Raw genomic sequence first — 14752 nt, 5'->3', positions numbered from 1 at the left:
TAATGCTGTAAGAAAGACAAACAATAAAAAGCACGGGCCTACCATTGAGTCTGGATTAATATTGACATTAGTCTGTGAAGGATGAATAGGTGTATGGAAGGACAGACAGATGGATGGACAAATGGATGGATGGATGACTGGACAAATGGATGGATGGGTGGGTGGATGGACGGATGGACAGTGGATAGATAGATAAATAGATAGATAAATAGATAAATAGATAGATAAACAACTTGCATTTATGTAGCTGGCTACAACTGGATAGATAGGAATGGAACCAGGTGAGGGCAGTCTCACCAAGCTGGACAATGAAGGAGAGGTGTTGGAGGAGGATGGTGTGGTCAACCGTGTCAAAGGCTGCAGACAGATCGAGAACGATGAGGAGGGATAGTTTACTACGGTCACAGTCACATGGGAAATCATTTGTGACTTTGATAAGGGCAGTTTCAGTGCTGTGGCGGGGCGGAAACCTGATTGGAGGGATTCAAACATGGAGCTGCAGGAAAAATGGGCACGGATTTGGGAGGCATCAAGGACTTTGGAGAGGAAAGGGAAGTTGGAGATGGGGCAGTAGTTTGCAAGGACAGATGGGTCAAGGGTGGGTTTTTTTTGGGAGGGGGGTGATAATAGCAGATTTGAAGGGGAGGGGGACAGTACCTGAGGAAAGGGAACTGTTAACAATATCAGCTAACATGGGGGCCAAGAACAGAAGCTGGGTGGTCAGCAGTTTGGTGGGAATAGGGTCGAGGGAGTAGGAGGTGGGTATCATGTACAAAATGAACTCGGAGAGGGAATGAGGGGAGATAGGAGTGAAGCTAGAGAAATATGCGTGTTCAGGGCTAGGGCAGGGGGGATCCTGTGGGGAAATATGGCTTGGTGGGCTAGGGGAAGGGAGAGAAGCAGCAGAGGCAGCTGAACAGATGGTCTCAATCTTAGTGACAAAGAAGTCCATGTATTCCTCGCATTTGTTGTTGGAGGTGAGGGTGGAGAGGGCAGGGGAGAGGGGTTTAAGAAGACAGTTTGTAGTGGAGTAAGGATGATCTGGGAATAGTGAGCAGTTTTGGCAGAGGAGAGCAGGTCCCGATTGTGCTTTATGTGATCCAACCAGATCTGACGATGAATGGCCAAACCAGTTGTCCACCATGAATATTCAAGTCTGCGTCCCTTGGACTTAAGGGAGCAGAAATGGGGCCGTACCAGGGGGAACAACCAGGATGAGAGAGTGTAATGGTTTTAATGGGGACAAGGGCAACAAAGGTGGAGGTGAGGTTGTGATTGAGCAGATCGGTAGCTGCAGAAATGTTGTGGTGAATGGAGGGCCAATGGCTAGACTGTTGGGATTTTGACAGTGCCGTTGCAAGTGACTTGGGGGAGAGTTTTTTCCAGGGGCAAACACAGAAAAAGTGGGTCTGGGAGGGGGAAGGGGGATGTGAATGGAGAGGAATACAAGGCGTTTACCAGAGATGGCCTTATCTGTGATTGACACAATGGGAGTAAAGAGGCCATGTGAGATGGCAAGGTTGAGGGGGTGGCCATGAATATGGGCAGGCGAGTTTATATGGAGGGAGAGATTAAAGGAGGATAGGAGGGTAGTGAACTCAGAGGAGAGACAGCATGATGAGTTGAGATGGAGGTTGAAATCACCAAGGATGAGAAGTCTCTCGGGCAGAGGCTGAGGGAGGAAAGCAGTGAAAATATTTCAGTGAGAAACTTGGCTTGGTACTTGCAATAGATCAATAGATAGATAGATATTTTTGGTGGCACACAATTTTAGTCGACCTGTTTACAATATGTAATGCAAACATTCCATCACTGAAGTATTATCCAGCTTTGCCAGTTTCAAAGAGGGGACAGAGGCCCAACAATGAATTTCAGAAGCTGTCTCAAAATTTATCAATAATGACCAGGTTTATTATTTGACTGCAACTGGTTGACAGCAATTTAAACACGAGTTTGGTTTGCAATATACAGACCTACAAAAGGTCTGCTGTTACCAAGTGAAAATTAACTACTGTTTCGATTCTACAATAGAAACCTTAAAATTATGCTAATAGTTTGTTAACACGAAAACGGCTTGATTATTGGCATATCTTTGAAACAAAAGTCCTGTAAACTATAATAGTGAAACAAATAAGGGTCTGGTTGATGGATTCAAAAAGACCATAAGAAAATATGGAATAAGAAATACATAGTTCAGCCCGTCAAGCTCGTTGCCTTTACAGATCATATACAATTAATGTGTTCCTATCATGGACTCTGGGCAGTCCTCCTGAAAAAGACAAATAATTCAGGACTATAAAACTTTGCGATTTTTTTCACCAAACATCTACGATTAATCAAACAAAACTTATAGTAATCCACTCTTTCGAAACGTTTCAACTCACATTTACAGCTGGTGTCGTGCTGTCAAATGCAGCTCACTTAATGAGTGTGGTTGAAATGGATGTTGAAAATGTTTCACCATTCAACTCGACTGAACTAAAGGAATGTGCTAAAAAATACATTTATCCAACTACAGGAGTTGGTTCTGCGGTAGCTGCCCTTCTCCCACACTCTTACCGACTGAATGAAAACAGCGTGAAAGCAAGCGATCGCCACCTAGCGCACTCCGGCTAGGAAAACAGTTAAACGCTGCTTCGTTTTATTCGGATAACTAAGGCACACCAGGAGAAGTAATTGCTTCGGCTAATATGTTTAATGTCCAACTTTAAGCAAGGGTCGGTGGTAGTTCAAACTATTTGAAGATCATTTGTTTTCATAAAATAATTTGTACCTATTATATGTTCTTACATTTAGGTTTAGAGAATAGTATTACCATTTTTTAAAATAAATTTGGATGAACTGCCTTCAGTGCCTTATCTCCATTCACCAACATTCTCTAAATGTATTTGGAAAGGGTCGATTGCAACGAAGCCAAGAGTAAAGATTTTTAAATTGGTAAAATGATGCCAGTAAATGTGAATGCATTTAATTAGTGGCAGACTGCTGTTATATCGTCTTATGAATTAATAGGAAGATCCCAGAATTAAATAGTTGGGACTGTTGCAACACCTTCAGAAGTTTTAGATTTAGACCGACCTGGAGATACCAACATACGAACATACGAATTAAGAGCAGGAGTAGGCCATTCAGCCCCTCGAGCTTGCTCTACCATTTGATAAGATCATGGCTGATCTGATAGTGACCTCAACCCTACTTTCCCGTCTACCTACTATAACCTTTGACTCCTTTGTTAATCAGGAATCTATCTAACTCAGCCTCAAAAATATTCAATGACCCTGCCTCCACCGCTCTCTGGGGAAGGGAGTTCCACAAACTCATGACCCTCTGAGAAAAAATTCTCCTCATCTCTGTCTTAAATGGGAGACCCCTTATTTTTAAACTGTGGCCCCTAGTTCTAGTCTCTCCCACAAGGGGAAACATCCTCTCAGCATCTACCCCTTCTAGTCCCCTCAGGATCTTATATGTTTCAATAAGATCACCTCTCATTCTTCTAAACTCCAATGTATACAGGCCCAACTTGTCCAACATTTCCTCATAAGATAACCCCTCATCCCAGGAATCAGTCCAGTGAACTTTCTCTGAACCACCTCTAAAGCAATTATGTCCTTTCTTAAATAAGGAGACCAAAACTGCACACAGTATTCTAGATGTGGTCTCACCAATGCCCTGTACAACTGTAGCAAAACATCTCTACTTTTATATTCCATTCCCCTTGCAATAAATGGTAACATTCCATTTGCCTTCCTAATCACTTGCTGTACCTGCATACTAACTTTTTGTGATCCATGTACTAGGACACCCAGATCCCTCTGTACCTCAGAGTTCTGCAATCTATTCCTATTTAAATTCTATACTGCTTTTCTATTCCTCCTGCCAAAGTGGACAAGTTCACATTTTCCAACATTATACTCCATCTGTCAAATTTTTGTTCACTCACTTAACCTATCTATATCCCTTTGCAGACTCTTTGGGGTCAATTTTAGGAGGGAGGCGGGTTGGCAGCATGGGTAACGTGCCCAGTGAATTCAGGGTTCTCCGTATGCGATCGCAGCCTAATTGAAGGCACTTACCGTGGCTTCCGGTTTCCTGTTCTAGACCTGCGCAGTGGGCGCACTGTGCACCCGCATCACAGGCTATCAGCAGAAGGAGCCCTATTTAAAGGGGCAGTCCTCCAATGCTCCTCCTGCAGAAAACAACCAATTTTGGAGCATGGAGCAGGCCAGAGGAAAGGTTGCTCCAAGTTTCTCTGACTCCTCACTCCAGGTGCTGCTCGATGGGATGAGGAGGAGGAGGGAAATGTTTTTCCCAGCTGACAGGAGGAAGTGGCCTGCCTCTGCCACCAAGAAGGCCTGGCTCAAGGTGGCAGAGGAGGTCACCAGCAGCAGTAATATCTCCCGAACGTGGTCCAGTGCAGGAAGCGCTTTAATTACCTACCCAAGTCAGCCAAAATGTGTATACTTACGCATTCTCCCACACTCCGTCTTCCACATCACCTCCACCACCACACAACTCCTTCTGCACTGCCACCACAACGTTCTCGCATCACTCCTCACATCCACTCAGCCATCATCCTCACCTTGCCTGCATTTACTCACCGCCCCAGTTCCCATTCGAACACCAACACCCAACCCAATCCTCATACAATCTCATGGCCATGTCTCACACGCACCCTCCCATGCATCTCCCTCACGGTCACCCCCACCCACACCAATGCATGCAGCGGGTCGCTATGCAACCATCACTCAATCACGCCTCTCTGTGTTTTGCCTTGATAGGAGAAGAGATGCCAGAAGGCCCAGGAGAGGGATGATGGCAAAAGTAGACAAGGAAGTGGGGACGCCACTCAAAGCGCTTCCACGTCTCACCCGTTGCCCCCCTCTCAACCAGTACCCGCAGTGCTGCCTCCTCTCCAGGTGCTCGAGTCTGCCGCTGCACAGGTGCAGGTGGAGCAGTCTTTGGAGGGGTCCTCATGGGCACCAAAACCCAGAGAGCATCCGCACAAAGCATCTCATCGGTCAGGGCATGGTCAAGAGTAACCTGCCACTACCTCTGCTGAAGCCACAGGGGTAGCACCACATAGGGGTTCCTGTAAATGTAAGGCGAAGGTTTTGTGAGCACAAAGGGGATGCACAAGGGTTTTTGATGATTTGTCATGTCTTTTATTTATATTTGTTTTCTTCCACATTCACAATAAATCTTATTATTATCACCACTACTGCCACGTCTTGCCCATTCTTGACTGGCTTGTGGAATAGGTCCCTTTAATGGGGTTCACCATGAACATGCACACTTGATGCCACACATTGGGTCATTCTACAGTGGGTGTAGGTGTAGTTGCACCACTGTTTTGTGCAGGGGGCGGGGGAGGGGTCTGGTGTGGCTGCTCCTCTGTCCAGGTGATGAGGACTGGACCCTTCACACAGTCGGATGTTAGGAGAACTTTTCACATATCAGTGACTCCCTGGCCTCACAAGCAGCCAGGTGAGCCGCTGTTCTGCCCATGAGTTGTTCCTCCTCCTTGCCCTCCTCCTCCTCGGCCTTTTCCTCCTCGGCCTCCTCCTCCTCCTCAATATGGGTGGCAGATGTGGATGGGGCTTCCTCCAGCGGCACCCCTCTCTGTTGTGCCCTGTTGTGCAGGGCACAACAGATGACTATAATGCGTCCCCCTCTGTCTGGTGCATATTGAAGTGCTCCCCCAGAACGATCAAGGCACCTGAAGCACATCTTGAGCAGCCCTATAGCATGCTCAACTGTAGACCTGATAGCGATGTGGCTGTCATTATATCAACGATATGGCTCGGTGTTGGGGTTCCTCAGAGATGTCATAAGCCACATGTGCAGGGGGTATCCCTTGTCCCTGAGCAGCCAGCCCTTAAGGGTGTTGGGTGAGTGGAAGAGGGGCGGGATCTTGGACTCCCTGAGGATGAAGGAATAGTGGCAGCTGCCAGGGTGTCTGGTGCACACGTGAAGGAATCTCTTGCGGTGGTCACAGATGAGCTGAGTGTTGATGGAGTGATAGCCCTTCCTGTTGATGAACAGTCCTGGCTCGTGTGGAGGTGCCTGTATTGCTATATGGGTGCAATCGATTACACCCTGCACCCGTGGGAAGCCAGCCACAGCATGGAATCCCACTGCCCTCTCCATCTTGCTGAAGTCATCCATGGGGAAGTTGATATAGTGCGAGGCCCTGCAGAACAAGCCATGGGTGACCTGCCTTATGCACTTGTGAGCATATGACTGAGACACCCCGGTGATGTCCCCGGTGACACCCTGGAAGGATCTGGAGGCGAAGAAGTTGAGGGCAGTGGTGACTTTGACAGCGACAGGTAAGAAGATGGTGCTCGGGCCAGCCGGGAGCAGCTCGTCATTAAGGAGGCTGCAGATGTCTGCGACTACTTGGTGACTGACTCTGAGCCTTCATGTGCACTGCTCCTCAGAGAGGTCCAGGAAGCTGAGCCTCAGTCTGTAGACCCTGTGGCGAGGGTAGTGCCTTCTGCGACGCATCTCTCTCTGCGGTTGCCCTCCCTCCTGCTGTGCAGGTGGATGTGTCACAGCACTGTGTTGTGGAGCTCCACGTGTCAGAGGTGGACGGCGTGACTGGCAAGGCTGGTGATGCTGTTCATCCTCCGAGGAAGTCATGACTGCAGCTACGGTGGCCCCCATCCGGAAGATGTACGTTCGAGGGGGTCCGCAAGGTAGGTAAATGTGTCTGACACCGGGGTTGAGGTTCCAAGTTGGCGAATTTTATTGTTAGGAGGACGGTGGTGCAGGCCAAACTTTGTCCAAAGTGACAGAGTGGCCTCCTGCAATGAGTGAGGATCTCCCCCCCACCACCTGTCAAATGGACCTTTGCAGCTCCCACAGGCTGGTGGCTGCAACACGTCCATTTCAACTGGGAGTGTTGCCCCCAGAAGGGGAAACATGCTCAGTTGAGTTGAAAATCCCACCCCTCCTCAAATATCCTACAAATCAGGTCTGCAAACGACCTGAACTATCTACTTAATTGGTTTAAGTGGGATCCCGCCGGCTTTAATTGCCTGCGGGAATCCCACACGTGGGGGCTGCGCACGCATCTAAGCACGTCACTGGGGAACCCGGAAGTGGGCGGGTTGGAGCCGGGCTCTGGACCCGCCCCGGGAATCCACGATTTTCGGAGCACCCCCGCCACGAACCCGCCGGCTTGGACGTCCGAAAATCGAGCCTCTTATGTCCTCTTCACAACTTACTTTCCTACCTACCTTTGTGTCATCAGCAAATTTAGCAACCACACATTCGGTCCCTTCTTCTAAGTCATTGATATGGATTGTAAATAGTTGAGGCCCAAGCATTGATCTCTGTGGCACTCCATTCGTTACATCTTGCCAACCTGAAAATGACCCATTTATGCCTACTCTCTGTTTCCTGTTAGCTAACCAATCCTTTATCCATGCTAATATGTTACCCCCTACACCATGAGCTCTTATTTTGTGTAGAAGCCTTTGATGTGGCACCCTGTCAAAAGCCTTCTGGAAATCCAAGTACGCCACATCTACAGGATCCCCTTTATCCACATTGCTCGTTACTTCCTCAAAGAACTCTAATAAATTAGTCAAACACGATTTCCGTTTCACAAAGCCATGTTGACTATGCCTGATTACATTGAGATTTTTGAAGTGCTCTGCCATAACCTCCTTAATAATAAATTCTAGCATTTTCCCTATGACAGGTGTTAAGCTAACTGGCCTGTAGTTTCCTGCTTTCTGTCTCCCTCCTTTCTTGAATAGAGGAGTTACATTCGCTATTTTCCAATTTGATGGGACCTTCCAGAATCTAGGGAATTTTGGAAAATTAATACCAATGCATCTACTATCTCTGCAGCCACTTCTTTTAAGACCCTAGGATGAAATCCATCAGGACCTGGGGACTTGTCAGCTTTTAATTCTAATATTTTTTTCAAAACCCTTTCCCTGGTGATTGTAAATGTTTTAAGTTCCTCCCTCCCTTTCACCTCTTGATTCACAATTATTTCTGGCATGTTATTTGTATCCTCTACAGTGAAGACGGAAGCAAAATATCTGTTCAATTCATCCGCCATTTCCTTATTCTCCATTATTAATTCCCCAGACTCACTCTCTCGAGGACCAACGCTCACCTTACTTACTCTTTTCCTTTTTAAATACCTGTAGAAGCTCTTACTATCTGTTTTTATATTTCTAGATAACTTTCTCTCGTACTCTAATTTCTCCTTCCTTATTATTCTTTTAGTCATTCTTTGCTGTTTTTTATATTCTGACCAATCTTCTGACCTGCCACTAGTCATATGCTTTTTCTTTCGATTTGATACTATCTTTAACTTGCTTCGTTCGCCACGGATGGTACGTCCTTCCCCTCGAGTCTTTCTTTCTCACTGGAATGTATCTTTGCTGAGTGTTGTGAAATATCTCATTAAATGTCTCCCACTGCATCTCCACTGACCTATCCCTTAACCTAATTTCCCAGTTCACTTTAGCCAGCTCTGTCTTCATGCCCTCATAATTGCCCTTATTTAAGTTTAAAAAACTAGTCTTAGACTTACTCTTCTCTCCCTCTAACTGAATGCGAAATTCAATCATATTCTGATCACTGCTACCTAGAGGCTCCTTTACAATGAGGTCATTAATTAATCCTGTCTCATTACACATTACCAGGTCTAGAATAGCCTGCTCTCTGGTTGGCTCTAGAACGTGCTGCTCTAAGAAACTATCCCGAAAGCACTCGATGAACTCATCTTCCAAGCTACCTTTGCCAATCAGATTCTTCCAATCTATATGTACATTAAAATCACCCATGATTATCGCTGTTCCTTTCTCACAACCCCCATTATCTCTTCCTGTATATACATGTTGGGGTGGAAATTGCTCGGAGCAGCGAACCAACACTCCTCGCCGCTCCATAGATGTATAATAAGCCACTAACTTACCGCGGTCTTTTCATCGGCCACTTCCTCTAATAGGAAGTGGAGAAGAGCCCAGTCTCAGTTCAGGCAAAGTGAGAGGATAGATCTCTCCCCTTGACCAATCAGATCGCAGCATTTTTTGACTGCTGCATTCACTGTCTCTGCTGGCATGGAACATTAAACCAGGAAGTAAAAGGTACAACATTTTAAATCCTATGTAAAAACAGTTATAGACAGCGATAAAAAAGAGCTGGTAAGAAATAATTGAATTAAATAAAAGAGACAGAAGGGAAAAGTAAAAATAAATTTTTAATTTTTTTAAAATTTAATGACCACAAACTATTAAAGTAAGGAGTAATGGGACTCCACATTTTTAAAAGTTCATTTATAGTTGTTTGTCAGTCATTAAGACTCACCACACTGTTAAAACTAAGTTTAGACCTGTATTTTTAAGCGTACCTGTTTATTACCTGGCGTAATTAGTTACTTTCCAGCTGGGCAGATAAACAAGTTTGCACTTTTTCGATGATTTCTCTGATTGCAACGGGCGATGTCACTTTAATTCAAAGTTGTCATATCACCGGCAAACCACCAGGAGCAAGTTCTGGATTTCAGCATTTCACTGCGCATGTGTGAACGCTGGAACTTGCTCCTCCGTGTCGCCATTAACAACGGAGAGCGCTGTTGAGCATTCTGAAGTCTCATTTTAGATGTCTGGATAAATCGAGTGGAGCGCTGCAATACAGCCCAGCAAGAATCCTTTAAATCATTGTAGATCACTGCTTCGTAAACAATATCACAATGAAGAATAGTTTGCTGATTCTGGAAGCTGAAGGGGATGATATTGAAGACAGGGAGGAAGCACTTCCATCCTCACAGCATGAGAAGGGTGCACAAGATGAAGAGCCAGGAAATAGTAGCCACAGAAAGGAGACAGCATATAGCCCAATGCTTTCAATGAATGAAATTTAACACATCAAACAAAGTTATTGCACACCTGTACATATTTCACTCATACCCCAATGATGTCAAAAAACTGAAGAGCTTGTTTAGGTGTGGACATAATGACATTTCCCCTTAAAGAAATAACGGCTGAATGTAAGAGCTTTGCAATACTTCCAGAAAGCACATAAAGTTTACACTACCTATGATGAGCCTTGCCCAGCCTTTGCCAATCTTAAATTGGCACCACACCTCCAACCTCACTTCTCCCTGCTCTGGCCCCAGTTGCATTGCTCTGGTGCTGGTTATGCATGGCCTTTTTCTTTGTAGGAAGCACACACTAATGGAATATGAATGCCGTGGAAATTTCTTTTCCCCCACATGAATGCATGCATCCTGTGATGATGAGACCTAGAGTCATAGAGTTATACAGCACGGATAGAGGCCCTTCGGCCCATCGTGTCCGCGCCGGCCATCAGCCCTGTCTACTCTAATCCCATATTCCAGCATTTGGTCCGTAGCCTTGTATGCTATGGCATTTCAAGTGCTCATCCAAATGCTTCTTGAATGTTGTGAGGGTTCCTGCCTCCACAACCCTTTCAGGCAGTGAGTTCCAGACTCCAACCACCCTCTGGGTGAAAAAGTTCTTTCTCAAATCCCCTCTAAACCTCCCGCCTTTTACCTTGAATCTATGTCCCCTTGTTATAGAACCCTCAACGAAGGGAAAAAGCTCCTTAGTATCCATCCTATCTGTGCCCCTCATAATTTTGTACACCTCAATCATGTCCCCCCTCAGCCTCCTCTGCTCCAAGGAAAACAAACCCAATCTTCCCAGTCTCTCTTCATAGCTGAAGCGCTCCAGCCCTGGTAACATCCTGGTGAATCTCCTCTGCACCCTCTCCAAAGCAATCACATCCTTCCTGTAGTGTGGCGACCAGAACTGCACACAGTACTCCAGCTGTGGCCTAACCAGTGTTTTATACAGCTCCATCATAACCTCCTTGCTCTTATATTCTCTGCCTCGGCTAATAAAGGCAAGTATCCCATATGCCTTCTTTACCACCTTATCTACCTGTTCCGCCGCCTTCAGGGATCTGTGAACTTGCACACCAAGATCCCTCTGTCTTGCCTAGGGTCCTCCCATTCATTGTGTATTCCCTTGCCTTGTTAGTCCCTCCAAAGTGCATCACCTCACACTTTTCCGGGTTAAATTCCATTTGCCACTGTTCCGCCCATCTGACCAACCCATCTATATCGTCCTGCAGACTGAGGCTATCCTCCTCGCTATTTACCACCCTACCAATTTTTGTATCATCAGCGAACTTACTGATCATACCTTTTACATTCATATCCAAGTCATTAATGTAGACCACAAACAGCAAGGGACCCAGCACCGATCCCTGTGGTACCCCACTGGCCACAGGCTTCCAGTCACAAAAACAACCTTCGACCATCACCCTCTGCCTTCTGCCACTAAGCCAGTTTTGTATCCAAAGTGCCAAGGCACCCTGGATTCCATGGGCTCGTACCTTCTTGACCAGTCTCCTGTGGGGGACTTTATCGAAGGCCTTACTGAAATCCATGTATACCACATCCACTGCGTTACCCTCATCCACACGCCTAGTCACCCCCTCAAAAAATTCAGGTGCATTATCCCTTTAAACCATCTGAACTTCAAGGCTCGCAGAACCTCTTGTGACAAGTGAGGTGAATTCACTTATGATTATGAGTTAAGATGGTGCTTCACAATTTCCAAAGATTCACAATTTCCAGAGATTCCCTTTATCTGTAATTGGGAAAAAGCTAGAATCCATTATTAAGGAAGTAGTAGCAGGTCATTTGGGGACTCATAATAAAAATCAAGGAGAGTCAACATGGTTTTATGAAAGGGAAATCATGTCTGACAAATTTATTAGAGTTCTTTGAGGAAGTAACGGGCAAGGTGGATAAAGAGGAACCAATGGATGCAGTATATTTGGATTTGCAAAAGGCATTCGATAAGGTGCCACATAAAAGATTACTGCCAAGATAAGAGCTCATGGTGTTGGGGGTAATATACTGGCATGGATAGAGGATTGGCTAACTAACAGAAAACAAAGAGTCGAGATAAAAGGATCATTTTCAAATGGCAATCTGTAACTAGTGGGGTGCCGCAGGGATCAGTGCTGGGGCCTCAACTATTTATAATATAAATCAATAACTTGGATGAAGGAACAGAGTGTCTTGTGGCCAAATTTGCTGATGATGCAAAGATAGATGGAATAGCAAGTTGCGATGAGGATACAAAGTGTCTGCAAAGGGATATTGACAGGTTAAGCGAATGGGCAAAAATTTGGCAGATGGAATATAATTTGGGAAAATGTGAAGTCATCCACTTTGGGAGGAAAAATAAAAAAGCAAAATATTATTTGAATGGAGAAATACTACAAAATGCTGCGGTACAGAGGGATCTGGGTGTCCTCGTACATGAAACACAAAAAGTCAACATACAGGTGCAGCAGGTAATCCGGAAGACAAATGGAATATTGGCCTTTATTTCTAGGGGGATGGAGTATAAAAGCAGGAAAGTCATGCTATGACTGTACAGGGTGCTGGTGAGACCACAACCGGAGTACTGCGTACAGTTTTGGTGCCCTTATTTAAGGAAGGACATACTTGCATTGGAGGCAGTTCAGAGAAGGTTCACTAGGTTGATTCCGGGTATGGAAGGGTTGTCTTATGAGGAAAGATTGAACAGGTTGGGTCTATACTCATTGGAGATTAGAAGAATGAGAGGAGATCTTATTGAAACATACAAGATTCTGAGGGGACTCGATCGGGTAGATGCTGAGAGGATGATACCCTTCATGGGGGAATCTAAAACTCAGGGGGCATAGTCTCAGAATAAGGGGTCGCCCGTTTAAGACAGAGATGAGGAAGAATTTCTTCTCTCAGGGGGTTATGAATCTTTGGAATTCTTTACCCCAAAAAGCTGTGGCGGCTGAGTCATTGAATACATTCAAGGCTGAGTTAGTCAAATTTTTAATCAGCAAGGGAATCAAAGGATATGGGGAAAGGGCGGGAAAGTGGAGTTGAGATAAAAATCAGATCAGCCATGATCTCATTAAATGGCGGAGCAGGCTCGAGGGGACAAATGGCCTACTCCTGCTCCTATCTCTTATGGTCTTATGATCTCTTATGGTCAGTTTCCTGACACCCAGGTGATGACAAGAAAAAGTATGAGGTAAGGAGGTGAGTGAAGCCACTATCATTTATACAGGATGTGCATTATGAACAGTGCCTTGATTTACTTTGGCCACCCTAGTGAGGGTTATTGAACCACTTCCTGCAATGTGAGGTGGTGGAATTTGTACTAACTGCTGCAGCAACCTCCCTCCATACAGCCTAAACCAACCTCTTTGTGGGGCTTCCTACCCTCAATCCCCAAAAGTTGTTCCTTTCAATCTTTTACATCAGCTGGAGTCCTTCCTGCTGCCCCCTCCTCCTCCCACCCCAGACGACTGCTTACTCTGTCATTTTGGCTCCTGCTTCCAAAAAGTCAAGATCCCCTTTAATTATAGTGGTTGCGGTATATTAAATGCTGCAACACTGCTCTATTTCCCTCCGACCCAGTGGCAGTAATCCAATGAGGAGCACTATTACCACTCCTAACCTGCTCCAAGTACTTGATTAGGGACCCCAGAGGAAAAAGCAATGGGTTAGTGGCAGTATCATGTGAGCCAGTGGAAGTCCTGCCTGCTGCTAAACTGCCAATGAAAGGACAATCCAGCCTAAGAAATCTGCAATGAAGAAAACACCAATGTCTCATCCATTGCTTGCCAGTCAAGGAACATGGATCACCGCTATGGAGTCTCTGTGGTAGACTTTCTATGGCGTTCTGGAAGATCTGTGGAAACCATGAAGAAACAGCGTAAATAACCATTTATGCTGTTTCTCTGGGGTTTATCTTCCACCAATGTTACAATGGATGATTGGGAGAATCCCCATGGAAATTATTGCATCTGTCTCTCTCTCTCTCACACACCTTTAACCTCTCAGTAGCAAGAAGGCAAAATAGTTTCATGATCCAGAGTAATACAGGAAAAAGTCAACCCTAAAGGGATTTAAAGACTTTAATCTAAATTAGTAAGATATTTTATTCAACATTGGCTGGCTGCACTTGTGCATGACCCTTTGGTCCCAACAAGACTTCAGTCATCATATTATGTAGAGTATTTACTCATCTATACCTATATCTAACCATGTGACATTCAAACCTCTTCTGAACTGGATGTCTGCCTATACTCAGGGGAATTCATTATTTCCTTATGGGACTCATACGTGGATTTGACCCTGGCAGAGCTGGCTTTAAGCACTCATGAATCCCATGCTGCCGGAGACCCCCCTATGTGTGCAGTCTCTATATCAAAAGGGAACAGCTGGGAAAGAGGAATTCTCAGGGAATGTTTGTGGACGACATAGCCAGTTTTCCTTGTGCTGATGGTGCTTTTCTTGTTGTTGAGATGAATTCTGGATGCGCATCTGTTAGAAAGTGCTTTCTTTTTTCCATTTACTGTAATCTGAGTTGGCACCAGAAGAACCAGAATTGTGTATGCGTATGAGAGGGAGCCAATTGGAGGGGAGGGGGAGAGAGAGAGTGAGAGAGAGAGAGAGAAAGACAGACAGAACCTGGGTGTGCCCCATTGGTGTATTCACTAGGGGGAAAATCCAGAAGGTACATTTCAATTACTGATCAAACTAAGTGATGTGTTTTTAAACAGAACATTATGCGTGAGTTGGGGTAAAACAAAGACCGGATAACCGAGAGGAAAGGGGCATGATGGAATGAGGTCACAAATGTCTAATCTTCCTGGGCCCTGCAAAAACTAAGATTGGACCCAAGTCCTGAGATCT

Source organism: Heptranchias perlo, chromosome 1, assembly GCF_035084215.1.
Source record: "Heptranchias perlo isolate sHepPer1 chromosome 1, sHepPer1.hap1, whole genome shotgun sequence".
NCBI classification, from domain to species: Eukaryota; Metazoa; Chordata; class Chondrichthyes; order Hexanchiformes; family Hexanchidae; genus Heptranchias; species Heptranchias perlo.
This window is presented reverse-complemented; position numbering follows the sequence as displayed.